Source organism: Pteropus medius, unplaced genomic scaffold (assembly GCF_902729225.1).
Source record: "Pteropus medius unplaced genomic scaffold, Ma_sr-lr_union100, whole genome shotgun sequence".
Taxonomy (NCBI): domain Eukaryota; kingdom Metazoa; phylum Chordata; class Mammalia; order Chiroptera; family Pteropodidae; genus Pteropus; species Pteropus medius.
In genome coordinates, this window is record NW_024340849.1 from 38,632,497 (window position 1) to 38,648,808 (window position 16,312).

Sequence of the window (16,312 nt, forward strand, 5' to 3'; positions counted from 1 at the left end):
ATAGCACCCTGAAACTTCTTGAGATGGATAAAAGGAAAAACTATTTTTCTAGCATCCCGGGAGTGAAATTTTGCAAAAGTGTTTTACTTAAGCTGTAAACACCACTAGTAAATTGTCTCAAATATTTTTTTCTTTTCAAGTTTATTGAGGAATCATTAATGCACAATAAAGATAATTTGTTTCTTCTATTTTATTTATTTATTTGACCATTTATGTATGTCAGTATGGACTCATGTATGTTTATGTTATAATTTGGGATTATAATACAATGCTATGTTATTTAGTTTGGTCAAGTTGTTCCAGGTTTGGCTATTGAGAGCTCTTTTAGGTCAACTCCTCTGTCCCATTGGCATGCCCTCTTTTTTTCTTTTTCTTCTAAGTTTCCTCATTTTCTGCTATTACAAGATACTCCAGGCTTATCTTTTATTTTCTTTCCCTGCTGCAACCCTAGAATCAGCCATTTTCCCAAGGATCCCAGTTTTTTTTTTTTTATTGGAAAATGGTATTTAGAAACCAAGATGTGGGTGCTGGGTTTGTTCTTTGCTGCTGGGGTGTGATTGCTTTTAGGTCATCTCAGTGGACAGATCTAGGTAATATAGGTATGTGTACTAACCCATGTAAGCATATACATTTAAAATTGGTCTGTATCTATCTGTATGTAAATTAAACTAAACATGAGTTCAAACTGAATTCTCTGACTCAAATCTAGCACCACAGTGTTCATTCTACCCTTCCCTTCTTACTTATTGGCCACTTTTCATCTCTGACAGTGAGAAACCTGGCTCATCCACCATTTGTTCACTTCATTGTTCAAACTTAGTATGCATGTAAAGCAATTATCATCAACATTTTAAATGCAATTCTGTGTCTAAGAATTTATCCTACCAGACATTCACACTGGTATGCAAAGATATATAAATAAGAATTGTCCACTGAAGCCCTAGACTCTCCCCTTTCCTTCCCATTCCTTTTAAACAATATCAATTATCTTTGATTTTTTAAGGAAACCTTTTATTGTAGACATTTTCAAATATACACACTAGTAGAGGAAAAAGTATTCTGAATCCTATGTGACCATAATCCAACTTTTAACAATTTTTAGTATTTTGCCTATCTTGTTTCATTTATTTCTCTTATTCTTTTTAAAACAGATTTTAATGCAATTACCAGATATCATATTCTTTCACCTAAAAATAATTCAGTAAGCATCTCCAATAGATGGGCTACACTAGAAGTAAAACTACAATGCCATGATATGCCTTAGAAAATGAAAACAATTCCTATATATGATATGCAATCTATGGTAAAAATTTCCCAATTTTATGAAAATGTAGACAATAACGCCCCTCTACCCTTGCTCTTCATCAAATATCCACATCCTAATCCCTGGAACCTATGAATAAATTACCGTACATGGCAACGGGGACTTTGCAGGTATGATTAACTTGAGGGTCTTGAGCTGGGAAACTTATCTTGGATTATCTGGGTACGTTCAATGTAACCACAAGGGTCCTTAAATGAGAGAGGGAGGGTCAGAGTCAGAGAAAGAGATAATGGCGAAAGTAGATGCCATTGCTGGAATGGGACCACTAGCCAAGGAGTGTGGACAGCCTCCAGAAATTGGAAAAGCTAAGGCACCAATTCCCCACAAAGCCTCCACAAGTAATGCAGTCTCAATACCTTGATTTTAGCACTATAAGGTCCATTTTTAGACTTCTGACCTTTAGAGGATAAGAAATTTATAAGATATTTGTGTTGTTTTAAACCACTAAGTTTGTAATAATTTACTACAGCAGTAGTAGGATTCAAACAAAATCTATATGTTGCATTGGGTTGTTATATTTCTCAAGTTTCTTTTCATCTGTAATAGCCCTCCCTCTTTTTCTTTTCTGATTTGTTGAGGAAAATAGGTCATTCATCCATAGAGGCTTCTGCATTCCAGACTTGACTAATTTTTACCTTATGATGTCATTTAACTTGTTCTATGTCCTGTATTTTCTTAAAATTGATATTAAGTTATGAAGGCTCATATTTTAAATCAGGTTTGATTAGGGGTGCAGGGTATTTCATAAATGGTGTCTTATACTTCCTATTACATCATATCAGGAGATAACTGTTAGTGCTGCTAGCCTGATCTACCCGCTAGAAAGCTTCCATTAACTTTTTACCTAGGGTTTTGGCTCTCACTGATAACTGTTATTTCATTCATTATTTCACTAGAGGTTCCAAAATGGTGATGTATTAGCTGGAATTCTATAAAGAAGAAATTTCCCTTATCAACAATTTGGTTACTCTGGGATATAGTTTGTATACAGAAGCAGGATAAATGTTTGATTCTTTCCCTTCATTCATTCATTTTTCAGAATAATAAATGTGTGTACCTTAGCAAACCTCAAATGGTGATGAATAAAGTTTTTCTTTATTAGTTTAATTATGAATTCAAAAATTTATGTGTATTTGTTGTGTTTTAATCAGGTGGAGTTAGTGTTATTTTTCATGCTCAAATTGTTCTTTGGCCAGTGAAAACTCTTCGAGGTGACTCCTGTTCCTTTTAATGGCATAAATTAAAGTTCCTTCAGAGAAATTTTGTTCTCATGCCTTTTCTTTCCACTCTGGATTCTCCCCACTCCAGAATATCATTTATGTTTTTGGTTTAGCTTTTCATTAATTCACTTTGGAAATAAAAGCAAATGTATATTTTAGTATTCCTCCTTTTCTTTTACACATAAGTTAACATACTGTATACATTGATCTGCAGCTTTCTTTTTCATATTAAATATCTTCTGAATATCTTCTGGAGATTCCTATTTATAAGTATGGAGAGAGATGCCTTATTCCTTTTTGTAGCTACATAGTATTCCATGTTTGGATGTACCATTTCCATATCGATGAATATTTATGTTGTTTCTAGTCTTTGGAAAAGAACAGGAGAATCATTCCTGTATATACTTGCTGTGGTATTTTGGGGTCATTTCTCCTTGGGACAAAAAATAAACACACCATGTATATTAAGTAAGCAGCTAAACGCTAATTTTAAGTATGTGAGGGGATAAATAAGATAAATAAGTCTTGGTATGTTGTTTTGTGAGCTTTTTCAGTTTTTCATGTAAATTATGGTTCTGAGATCTCTGTTGGAAATAGAAACAAGCTTTCCACTATCAAACACAGATTAAATCTTTGTCCACAATTTTTTTTTTATAAGTAAGTCATTCATTAATCTGACATTCTCTACTTTCTTTACATAATACAGGGTAACATTTTAGCTTTTAGTTTTACATTCTATTTCTGCTTTGCTAGGAAGTATCCAATTGTCTTTAGCATAATCTTATTGTTGGCTTCTAATGAAAACATAGTAATAGCTAAACTATTATAACTGATAGACCACCCACCTCAGTGTTACATTTCAATTACTACAAGTCTTGACTGATTATCCCATTCACCAAAAACTTAATGTTATCTTAATGTTATGAAATTATAAGCATCTGTCATAGATTTAACATTGAAGTTGTCTATTTTCTAGATTTTCCTTTCCAGAGAGCATCCTAAGCCCTTCAACACAGGGATATAAGGAAAAATCAAGGCTCTTTACTGCTTTGCCTGTTGACACTCTTCTTGTAGGCACCAATTGTTGTTGGTAAGAGGCAGTCTAGCTTAGATATTTTCTGAAATTTTGAGATTTTAAAGTAGCTATTTGGGAGGCATGTCGAAAATACTTCAAGCTTCTTTTTGTTTACACCAAGGCACCAAAAAATAATTTTTTTTTTTTGCATTTAGGGAGGGAGGAAATAAAAGGAAAAAAAGAACTACCATCAGAGGCAGCTATTTTCTTGATAATAAACAAGTCTGTTTTCTTCAAACCAGCTTCCATTGTTCCCGTGTTAGATGTCCTCCAGACGCATACTCCACCAAGCCATCCAGTCTATGGTATTTAGTTATAGCAGCATGAGTGGACTAAGACAAGAAGTGTTACAATATGCAGTATATCTGCTGTATGCAGTCATGAGATAACAAAATGTTAATGTCCTTGGCTCCATTGCCTTCTCTCATGTGTTCTATCTCTACCCCTTGGCTTCTCAGTATTGATGTTGGATTCAACATTGACTAACTGATTTCAGATGGAGAAATTTTAAGAACCATAAAGGAGTTTTAACTGTTTGGGGATCACTGATAGGTTAAAATCAAAATCCATTTTAAATGGTCTGTCCTAATGTACCATTAAACTCGATAATTAGGATTATTATCAAATTTTTGAAATAGAAATGTTTTAATTTCCTTATCATGAGCAGCTATTTTCCTCTTTTTTAATGGCATGACTGTAAACTTCTCTGCATTGGTATTAAGACCATAAAATAATGTGTGCAATCAATCATTCAAATAAGTAAGAAATTTAGCAAAAGAGTATGAGTGGATTTTTAATGAGTAGATTTTAACAGTAACTTTTGTCTGAATGTGTGTGACCTATGCAGTCACAGAGTTCTATACTTATAAAGGCTTTGTGCTTGGTTTAATGTTCTGCTGTGAAATTTTAAAGAATTTTTGAGCAAGAGACCATATTTTCATTTTGCACTGGATTCGGTAAATTATGAAGCTGGTTCTTGGTCTACCATATTCATGTTTGTTCCAGATGAACAAGTAAATATGAGCACTACCAAAAATCGGGTCTGATTGTTAGTATTATTATTTCTTTTAACAACTGTTTTATTCATATTGGTTTTTAAATGAAAGGTGCTAATCCCCAGCTCTCACAATAGTAAAAATATATGTCCCTCTCAAAGACTGAAAAATAGTCTCACCTGTATTACTATTTCTAATCAGATGTAACAAATAAGGAAGCAGATGAGATCCAGTACACAAAGGCTTCTAAATAATGTTGAAAACACTGAGAGGCTAAATTCAGGCTTTAATTGCTGCTCTATTTCATCAGGTAACTGAGCCCTGAAGACTGACTCAAAGCCACAGATGTAAATGAAAAACAAAAAAAATTTTTTTTTAGAAAAAAATGAGAAATAGGAGATGTCCTTTGTATCTCAGCAACAGGTAAATATAATATAAACAATAATAAAAAGTCAGAGACTATCTTCCCTGAAAAACCTAAAATTGTTACTAGAAATAGAAATATCTTGGGTTTGAGGAGAAACTTTTTCTACAGGGTTAAGACTATCAAATTAGACTAATTTGTGGTTAAGAACTTATTTCCTGAAGGAATTAATGTCTAATACCTGACAGAAAGGTGACTCAGAATGTCACTATTTCCATTTTTGGCATGCAATGTACAAATCTTAGAAAAGGCTACATGCGCCAATTAATAGTCTTTCCCAACATGGTGAAAAAACAGTCTATTCAATTATGGTTTGTACTGTAGGCTCTGTCATTCTCTTTACTCTGACCAGTCCCAGTGGGATATGGCATATTATACAATTGAGTCTATTCAAATAATTTTCCCCACTGTATATTCATAACACATGGAACCTTGCCATGGCAAGTCAAGCAATCTCACTACCCAAAGCAGCTGTAGGCTAAAGGAATGTCTGGGCTTGTAGAGACAGATATTTCAGGCTTACAATGTGTAGGTAGCATTGTGAGGCTTCTTGTGCTGGTGCTCAGCTATATCATCTAGAATTTAATGCTGAAGAATTTTCCTTTCAGCTTTCTTAAACTCAATTTTTCTCCTTGTATTCTTATACAGAACTCTACTACAGGAAATTTGTAATATTCAAACTTAGTATCCATTCTGTCATTGGGAAAACCACTCAGCAAGTGTTTTGAAGAAAAAAAATGAGTGAATGGTATACCATTCTTTCCTCATAAATAATTAAAGTGGATCCTTTGTGAGCACAGAGACTGCAATGAAATGGGATTTGGGCATCCCCTAAACTGAAGATTTCCTGTCATTTACTAGACTTTAAAAAGTCTGACTGTAGGTGGCTACCAATATGCCTTCACAGAAATTTTTATCAACTTTATAGAATTTATTAGTATCCAAATTTCATGTTCTGGCCCAAGGGTTTTTGAAAAACTAAGCAAAACTACTAATGAAAAATTTCCAAAATGGAAGAGTTTAAAGATAAAATACACTTAACAGTTTTAACTCAATTTCTCTCCTATTTTAAAGGGCCCTGAAAGTTACAAATATTGAATTCTACAGGGTAAAGATATCTATCCCTAGAACAACACTGTTGGTGTGCATTCCAACAACTCTTACATGTATAACTCAATGATTTCAATTAAGTTCTTTAAAAGAAGAATGTCTGAGATTGTCCAAATTGTTTATCATAATACTCAATCCTGGCTTTTTCTTTAGTAATTTAATTCTATGTAAGATATTGTACTGTGTGAAACATATATGTAATTTTCAGGATAAGAAATACCGAGTATCATGGAGAAGGTATTCACACTAATTGTGTCTTCCTTAAGTTTAGTGTGAGACTTCTGCCCCTGGACAAGATAGAGAATGGAGACTGTATTTGCTCTTCTACTGAAACAACTAAAACAACAACAAAAGATATGAAAGGACAGTTTTCAGACAATGGAATCAGTCAGTGAAAATAGTAATCCATGTGAAGATGAAGGCAGAAACTGGGGTGATGTACCAACAAGCCAAGTAATGCCAAAGATTTCTGGCAACTACCAGAAGCTGGAAAAGATGCATAGGACAGTTTCTCCCTCAGAGTGTCCAGAAGGAACCAATCATGCTAATACATTGATTTTAGATTTTTGGCTTCCTGAATTGTGAGGGAATAACTCTTTGTTGTCTTAAGCCTCAGTTTATTATAATTTGTATGGCAGCCCTAGGAAACTAATACACACTGGTATTAGAAACAATCAATAGTGCATCAGTGAACCGTGGGAAACTTCAGGCAGCCTAAGATGTATGTACTTGGAATTGTCAAAGGAGAGGAGTGAGAGGGAGAAATAAAAACATTATTTGAAGAATTAACACTTGAAAACAATAAACGTAGAGATCCAAGCTCAATAAACTCTAAGCATGACTTATGAAGAATAAACACCATTAAAAACCAGTGATAAAAAGAAAATATTAAAAACAGTTATAAGGGAGAAAGATTAAACCAGTGATAAAGAAAATGTATTAAAAGCATTCAGTAAAAAAAAAGACACATTACATTCAGAAGAATAAAAGTATTCTTTATTAATATAAAGAATGCCAGTGACATTTTATCTCCTTGTGAAAATGACACAGGACATCTTGTTGGAAACAATGCAAGCCAGAACATAGTGGAGGAGCATTTGCAGTGCTGAAAATAAAAATATGTCAACTTATAATTCTATACCAAATGGACATATTTTTCAGAAATGAAGGAAAAGCAAGCGCATTTTAGACACACAACAGCTGAAATAATTCATCATTGACAGACCTACAGAACAGGTAATGATAAAAAGGAAAATGATACCAGATGAAAATCTGGATCTACGCAAAGAAATGGAGAATACTAGAAATGGTAAATATGTGTGTAAATATAGAAGACATTTTTTTTCTAGTTTTAAACATCTCTTTAAAAGGTAACTGCTAAAAGCAAACATGTTAACAATAAATCATGAGATTTATAACATATACCTATAAAATGTATGAAAACAATAGGAGGAAAGAAATAGAAATATACTGTTGTAACCATTCTGTACTATACAGTAGTCCCTACTTATCAATGGGAAATATATTTCAAGACCCCCAGTGGATGCCTGAAACCATGAAGAGTATTGAGCCCTATGCATACTATGTTTTTTCCTACATGTACATACCTATGATAAAGTTTAATATATAAAGTAGGCACAGTAAGAGATTAACAAAAACTAATAATAAAGTAGAACAATTATAACAATATACTGTAATAAATGTTTTGTAAATGTGGTTTTCTTTTTCTCTCTGATAACCAATCCAATAACTGAGATGGCTACTAAGTGACTAATGAGTTTGTAGTGGACACAGCATGGATACACCGGACAAAGGGATGATTCATGTACTAGGCAGGATATAGTGGGACTATATGAGATTTCATCATGCTACTCAGAATGACATGCAATTTAAAACTTATAAATTGTTTATTTCTGGAATTTTCCATTTAATATTTTCAGACCATGGTTGACTGTGGGTAACTGAAACTGTGGAAGCAAAACCACAGATAAAGGGGTAGACTACTATATATGAAGTGTTATAATATTACTTGATAGTAGGCTGTGATAAGTAAATTCTAAAATAACCACATACACACATAAATATACACGTACACAGACTGGAACAAAGAATTATAACTAGTATGACATCAAGGAGATAAAATGGAACCATAAAATTCAATCCTCAAATTAGAAAAGGTAGAAATTGAAGAAAAAGAATTCCAAGAGCAAGTGGGCTAAATAGAAACAAAACAACAAGATGATAAATTTTAACTCAATATTAAAAGTGACATTAAATGTAAATGGGCTACAAGAAGCCTATTTTATATATAAAGACACAGATAACTTTAAAAATGAAAGAATGGAAAAAGATATACCACGCTAACACTAATCAAAAGTAAGATATAGTGGCTATAGTGGTATCAAACAAAGGAGATCTCAGAGCAAAAAATATTATCAGGGATAAAGAGGCCATTTCACAATGATAAAGGGATCAATTACCAAGTGGACATAACAATCCTAAATGTTTATACACCTAATAACAGACTTCAGAATACATGAAGCAAAAACTGATAGAACCAAAAGGAATAATAGAGAAGTCCACAGTATGAGCAAGAGATTTCAGCAGTTTCCATATTGATAGAACAAGTGGAAAAAAATCAGTAAGGATATAGAAGACTTGAAAGTTGAAGCAGAGGGAATATTTTCCAATTTATTCTATTAAGACAGCATTATTCAAATACCAAAACCATACAAAGACATTAAAAGAAAACTACAGATCAGTATTCTTCATAGACATTGATTAAAAATGTCTTAAAATTTTAGCAAATTAAATCCAACAATGTATAAAAAAGGATAATAAATAATGACAAAGTATCCCAAGAATGCAAAGTTGGTTTAAAATGTGAAGATTAATGGACATCCATTTTCCTTTCTAACTAAGACATAGCACACACCAATTTTCCTAGGTTATTGCCCCAGAAATTATTGTGTCCTCTTAAAAGTCTGGCTAAATCTGAAAAACTGTTTTTCTCAGGGTGACATTAAATGTAAGTCCTTTTTAAAGACAGTCTGACTTTGGTAAGGCAAATCTTTGGCTTTGTGTTATTTTAGACAAAGCATAGCAAGATTTAATTAAACTCTCATATATTGTGATTTTTAAATTTCTGCTGTAATAGTTTTCTGTTGCTTTGTAAAAAATTACCACCAACTTATTGGCTAAAATATCACACATTTATTATCTCAGTTTCTGTGATCAAGAGTCTGGGCAAGGCTTAGCTGAATTTTCTGCTTAAGGTCTCACGAAGCTGTAATCAAGGTGTTGGCTGGCTGCAGTCTTATCTGGAGGCTTGACTGGGGAAGAATCTGCTTCCCAGCTCACTCAATTTGTTGGCTGGATTAATTTCTTTGTGACTGTAGCACTGTGACTTCTTGCAAGCTGTTAGTTGGAGGCCACGCTCAGTTCTTAGCAGCTACGAGCAGGTCCGAGGCTTCCCATGGTTCCTTGCCATGTGGGTTTTCTCAACATAGCTGTTTAATTCATAAAGCCATAAGGAGAGTCTCTAAAGTGAGTCTGCTAGCAAGACAGAGTGGTGTGTAACATAATATAGTCAAGGGAGTGATAAGACATCCCATTATTAGAATATTTGTCATATTCTATTGGCTAGAAAGGGGGTTATGTTGGGTTAATTCATAGTCAGCTGCACATAAGCTTTAAAAAGTTCAGGCAGCAACAGACTCTTTAAAAAAGTTGAAGCAGTAATAAAATAACAATAATTACAAATAAAGCAAATAGAGAGATATAGGAATCTGGACTGAACAATTAATTGGTTGGGTTCAGTTTTGTTTAGAGATCATTTTAAAAGACCATAGGCTTGATTAGCGGTGCAAATTAACTTATTGAATATTCAGACTTTTATTATGCTCTAATTAAATCTTACATAAATCTCATCTTTAAATCTGGCTGTAAGTTCTCAAAGGCAGATACCATTTCCTACCTTTCTGGCAGTCTCAATATCTTTTAGCATGTTAACGAGAGTATTAGGAATTCAGTAAATTTTACATAAATATTTACAAAAATACACTGAATGAATTATTTATTTTATTAAAGCAAAATGCTAAAAAAAACCGAAACCCAACAAGTGCGTTGGCTTCATTTATTAGTTAATAAAACATTAATTAATTGGGTTCGGCTCAGTTGGAGTTTAGAAAAATAATGTGATTTGCTTAATTTAGGATGAAGTTTTAAAAAATTTATTGGAAAAAATTCAAATATATACAAAGTAAATAATAGTATAAGGGTTTATGTTTTCAAATAATTTTAAGTTTTTGAAAATTTATTTTATGAGTTAGAGAAAGTTTAAAATTGTTACTATAAAATGACACTATAATTTACATTCTTGTTTTTTTTAATTGTTACTGGAAATTGCAGTTGAGTCATGGCTCATTTTATTTATGCTCAAACCTATGGTGAACAGTTATATTAACTTACTTTTAAAAGTTTTTATTATGGAAAATTTCAAACATGCAAAAGTGAAGGAAAATAGTATAATGAACCCTCATGTATACCCATCATTGAGCTTCAGGTATTATCAACACATGGACAATCTTGTTTCATCTACACCCCTACCAACTTCTCTCCACCTTATATCATGTCAATGCCAGTCTTAGGCATTATATCGTTTTAATTACAAATACTACAGTATGCATCTCTAAATTTACTTATCATCATTACACATAAAAGTTAATAGAAATTCCTTAAGATCGTCAAATATTCAATTGGTGTTCAATTTCTCCAATTAGTTCATTTTAAAAAAATTGCTTTGTTTGAGTTAGATTTCAAATGAAGTCCACACATTGTACTTAAATTGGTATATTTCCTAAATCAATTGATCCCTCCCTCTTTTTTATTTGTTATGCTTTAGTTTAGATTCTTTAATAGAATTTCTATCTTAAAGGTGGTTAGAAACCTTGGAAAGTTACTCAATCCATTCTCTCACTTTTACGGCAAGCAAGACCACACCTAAGCTGTCTCAGACAGCGAAGTGTCAGACTTTGATGAAATCAGCTCTCTTGGGGTCTCTTTACATCAAAATATCTGAGACTATGGAGTTACTTTGTTGAAGGGAGCTTTCTAAGTGAATTTAATGTGCACGATAGACTAAACTGCTGGAAAGACCTCTTAACTGCCTTCAATTCTATTAACTAGGATTCACTTTTGCAGCTAAGCTCAAAAGAGGTTTTCTTTGTTAGTTATGAGAGGTTACTATGAAGTGATAAAGAACTCCTCTTAATGGAAGAATTTGTCCAGCAATGATGTATCCCACCTACGGGTCTCTGAAATTTCTACCTTAGACAGAATTCAGTTCAATGGTGTTTATATGCTACTTTATATTATCAAAGAGTAATTGATGTTTTCCTTAGAATCCTGGCCAAATTCCAACTCCGATAAATACATTCTACTTCCCAAAATTTCCCCTGCAATTTCAAATGGATTTCATATCCTTAATTACCTGTCCCAACCTGTTGCTTAGTGCTGAAGTTCACCTATTAAGCAGCTGTTGCTTTTGGCCCTAGAGGCTTATACCTTTTGGGATTTAAAAAGGGGATCTGGTAAACTTGGTAAATGAGTATGTGTATATGTGAGTATGAATGACTTTGAGGGTTCTAGAACTTAAACTTATCCTCTAATATGAAAATTTTAGGGACAGAGAGAGAAACATACAACCATTCCAGAGCTATGGGGCCTTTCATTTGCTCAGAAAACTTTTATTAAGAAGTTTGTATGTGAGATGTTGTTCTACGTATTGTGGGGATACAAAGATGAAGTAAATAATTATTCTTGGCTTAAAAGAATATACAGTCTAGTAGAGTGGATATTTTCATAATATTAGGCAGTGCTAATTACTCTTTTTAAAAAGTCTTCCTTATAGTGAATAAAAACTTAAGTAAATTTCATATCTCTTTAATCAAGTTTTTCTCACTTGTAAAATGGAGATAAATATCTACCTCAGAGTGTTTTGTGAAAATTTAATGATGTAAAGTACTGAATATATTGCCTGGCATATAGTAAGAGCTTAATGAACATTAGTTATTGTGGATTTCTAAATGCGCCACTTGGGTCAACTGCTAGGGAAATTCTAATGCCACTGAAGACCGTATTGGGTTGTTTGTATAGATTCAGATATCTTGACTCTGTAGGTTACAGAACCGTGGATGGACAGCTCATTCATCCCATGAACACCAAGATTATAGGAGAATTCCACACCCAAGTGCCTAGCAAGTTCTAAATCTTTAATTTACTAGTTCTCTGGTGAAGATCATAAAAGGAGGAGAAGGAATTAGGATTCTCCTGTTCTCACCCCATTATCCAACTTAAAATCCTGAGTGGTGTTAGTGACTGAGATTTGGAAATTCAGACCTTTAAAGCTGTTACAACAGGAGAAAATAAAAACTTTACTGTTTGACATTGGCACATATTCCAAAGTCCCTCCCTATTTAACTAGCTTTAAGCTTTCATAGGAGACATAAGATACTTAGGGGAAAAAGTATTGCCACAAGGCTAATGATGACAACAGCTGCCAGCACAACTTCCATCAAAAACAAGTGAAGACTTGAAGCACATCTGAGCTCCAGTTTGTTTCAGAAGCATCACTGTGACATGCCTGTGCCGGCAGAGGCTCAGAATGCATTCCTTAACACTAGGACTCTAAGAAGTGCTGGATGTCAGAAGCCCAGTGTTAATGAGAGAGCAGTTGTGAAGCTTCCTTCAGATGGTGTTCTTTCATTGTGGGTGTGCTGGCTCTGAAAGTTTGGTGCAGGAAGCCACAAGAAAGAATAGGCTGATTCCTTTCCTTCATCAGGGGTTATAGTCCAGCTAATTCATTTATTTATACCTTTATCTTTCAGACATTTATTGAATGTCCACTTTGTATATGTTTGTGATTAAAGAAAGTAAAATAGTGTATTTAGGTCTGGCAGTAAATTATAAACTTCACATCCTAGTCTTTGTGTATTTTGGAGAAAATCCACTGGGATACTTTATATGGAATCAAAACAACAGATATATGTTATATGAACTTGATTCTTTCATATTGAGAATTTTATGTGCAGAATACCATTCTAAGTACTTAGGAAATCCTAAAAATAAAATTATTGGACACTTATAACTAGCTTGGTATGAGAGCAGATGTCTTCGACAGCTTTGCAAGGAGAAATGTGTGCATTTTTTTTCTAGAAAACACTCTGCTTATAAACAGGTGGCCTCTTTACTAAGTCTTAGATTCCTACATGTGTATCAGGTAGCTAGCTCATTCTAAAAACCCTAAATTGGTAAGTTGCAATAACTTTCATAGTAATTTGTGGATTTTCTATATACATTCTTGCTGTGTTCACTTTCTTGCCTTCAATTTGAGGAACTGGTGGAAGCTCATCTTCCCCCTTTCAGGATTTTTTTTGTTTGCAGTTCTGTAAGTATCTATTGGGATAAACAGTGTATATTTGGAATTTCCATTCAAACTATATTTATCTTTTACACGTGGAGTGAGAGAGAGCCTTGGGAAAAGTTTGTGTAATTTTTTTTTTTTTAAATCTGTGCTATACATCAAAGTTTTGTTAGATAAGGAATACTTTACATAGTAAAAATGTGCTATATTCCTAGCATTTAAAAGTCTAAAAGCAGAGTTCATTAAACTATTGTCATCAGGTTAATATGCTAAAACAGAATCATAAATTTGTTCTTTGTTACCTTAAAAGCAAATTATATTCATTTGTAACTACTCTTCTTTTTCTACTATAATCCTCAAGATAGTAGGTAAATTTTATGCAACTCTTCCTCCTCACTTTTAGCCACTTCTATTATGCTTTGAGATATACAAAGTCTACTCCTCTCGGCTCTTTCTGCATGGTGTATCTTTACTTGTCTTCTTTAATGTCCAGACTTTAAATCCAAATTCCTTCCATATTTGGCAGTTCCATTTGCCAGGCATTATATTTAGTCCTATAGCATATATCAGCAAAGATGTAATTTCTGCTTTCAAAGAGTTAGCACTCTATTTAGGTATACAAGACATATCTCTTTTGGAAGAAATAACTCTTGCCTATATGTATTCCTTTATGAAATTTTTATTTTATGAAAAATCACGGAGGTCTTAAGATTAAAAATGTATAAAGAGCATTGAAAAACTAGGCACATAAAGAAAATACTCTTTAAAAAAAGGATTTAGCATTGTGGAACAATTCAGAACACTAGATGGTGGCACAAACTTTAAAAATAGTTCTCTATTTGTGTCACTGACCACTTAATTGGCTAGTGTTTGGTATGTTGAGACTTTTTATGTTGTTGTTAGTTGCTTTAAATGGCATAATGCAGAAATATAAAAATCAAATAAGCAATGTAATAATCTATTATTTTCTAATCCTAAATATAAATTTTGTTTTTATATAATTGAATGTATTGTAGTCTTTCTATGTTACTAACATAGAAAATAGCAGAGGAAACTAGAGACAACATTGGTGAAATATTTTTGTAAATTTTCAAAGAGAATGCCTCTGATGTCTGAAAAAAAATACCTCATGTGGGTCAATGGATAACAAACTTCACATGTAGTTGAACTAGGTTAAATATAGTTAGGAAAATGGAGAAACCAAATATCAGTTTAATGGAGGCAACACTGCAATTTTAATCCTTTCAAAGTAAAGGCATAATTTTATGAATGTTTATTAATTTTCTGGTTCCAGGTAAGATGGAGGAAGCACATTTCATCTTGTCTCTCCCACTGAATATAGCTATAAAACCTGGACAAAATACATGGAGCAGATATTTCAGGACTCTGAACAGGAAATGGTATTAAGCAGATGACAGAAGAAAAGAAGTTAAAACACCACCAAATAGGGTGAGATTACCATTTTTTATCCTCTGGTAACTTCCAGTTTGAACTTAAGGTAGCAACAAATCAAGAAGCAGGTATAGGCATGGACATAGCTCCAGGAGAAAACCTCTAGTTCTAGCTGGAGGAACAGGAAGGGGATCAGCTAACACTTAGAGAAAAGTGGTGGAAATTCTACTCTCCTCCCTTTCCTCTTTTGAATCTCTTTTCCATTCTCTTGTGCTCTAGTTCTTAGGCAATCACACTGTGGCAGTAGCAGTAGCAGCGAGACCAGAAACAGTTGGGGCCCTCAGCACCTAGAACTGAGAGAGTGGAACATTTCTCTTTGATTGAAGCAGCTGTAGTCCCAAAAGGATGAATCCCTGTTGCTTTTTTTTTTCTCTCTGTTATCCTGCTGCTCAGCCCCAGAGAGGGGCCATTCTCAGGAAAGGTAAAGAAAAGTCTAGCTTTCTTATCAGAAAATTGAAAAGGGGGCCTTAGGATACCAAGAAATACCAGGGAGATCATGGAGAAAGTGGGAACCTGGGAAGAAAACCCACAAAGCTATCTATGAACTCCTGGGCTCATCCTTGAGCTATGCATGCATAAATCTGATCCTAAACAGAATAGCAAAGACTTTGAGAACTGAACTAAAGCACAGACCACAACCCATGTGTTAGACTTGTCATTAGGTGGCACACACATAGAACAGAATTGAATACCAGGAAGATCTCAACTTAAGAATTGAGAGATGCTAATGTGTCACAGCAGCTGGAATTAGCTGACAAAATATACTCAAAGAAGTAAAAGCATGCACTTCTTTTTTAAAAAATTTATTTTATTATAGTATGAATATTTAACATGAGATATACCCTCAAGAAAATTTTAAAGTGCACAATACCTTATTGTTGACTATAGGTACAATGTTGTACAGCAGGTCTCTAGAGCTTATTTATTCTGCTAAACTGATGTTTTATGGCTGTTGATTAGTAACTCCCCATTTCCCCCTGTGCCAAGCTCTTGGAAATTGCCATTCTATTCTTAGATTCTTTGAATTTGACTGTGAATTCCCATGAATTCATATAAGTGGAAATCTATGCTGAGACCCATCACAATTAAAACTGTTGAAAACTAAAGACAAATAAAGTATTTCGAAAGCAGCAAGAGAAAAATTATGTATTATTCAAATGACTACAATTTTCTCATTGGAAATTGTATAAGCAAGAACAAAATGGAACATTTTGAAAGCACTGAAAGAAAAGAATTGTCAACCCACAGTTCAATATCTAGTGAAAACATTCTTTAGGAATGAACGTGAA

The 16,312-nt window shown here is 33.5% G+C and overlaps 1 long non-coding RNA gene across 1 annotated transcript in view; it reads left to right on the plus strand.

Moving 5' to 3' along the window:
• LOC120587609 (uncharacterized) overlaps positions 1-16,312 on the plus strand; it is a 254,268-nt gene that overhangs the window by 50,192 nt on the left and 187,764 nt on the right. Inside the window, exon 2 of the long non-coding RNA XR_005649038.1 lies at positions 14,866-15,020. This is a non-coding gene — a long non-coding RNA (uncharacterized LOC120587609). The remainder of the gene's footprint in view (positions 1-14,865; positions 15,021-16,312) is intronic.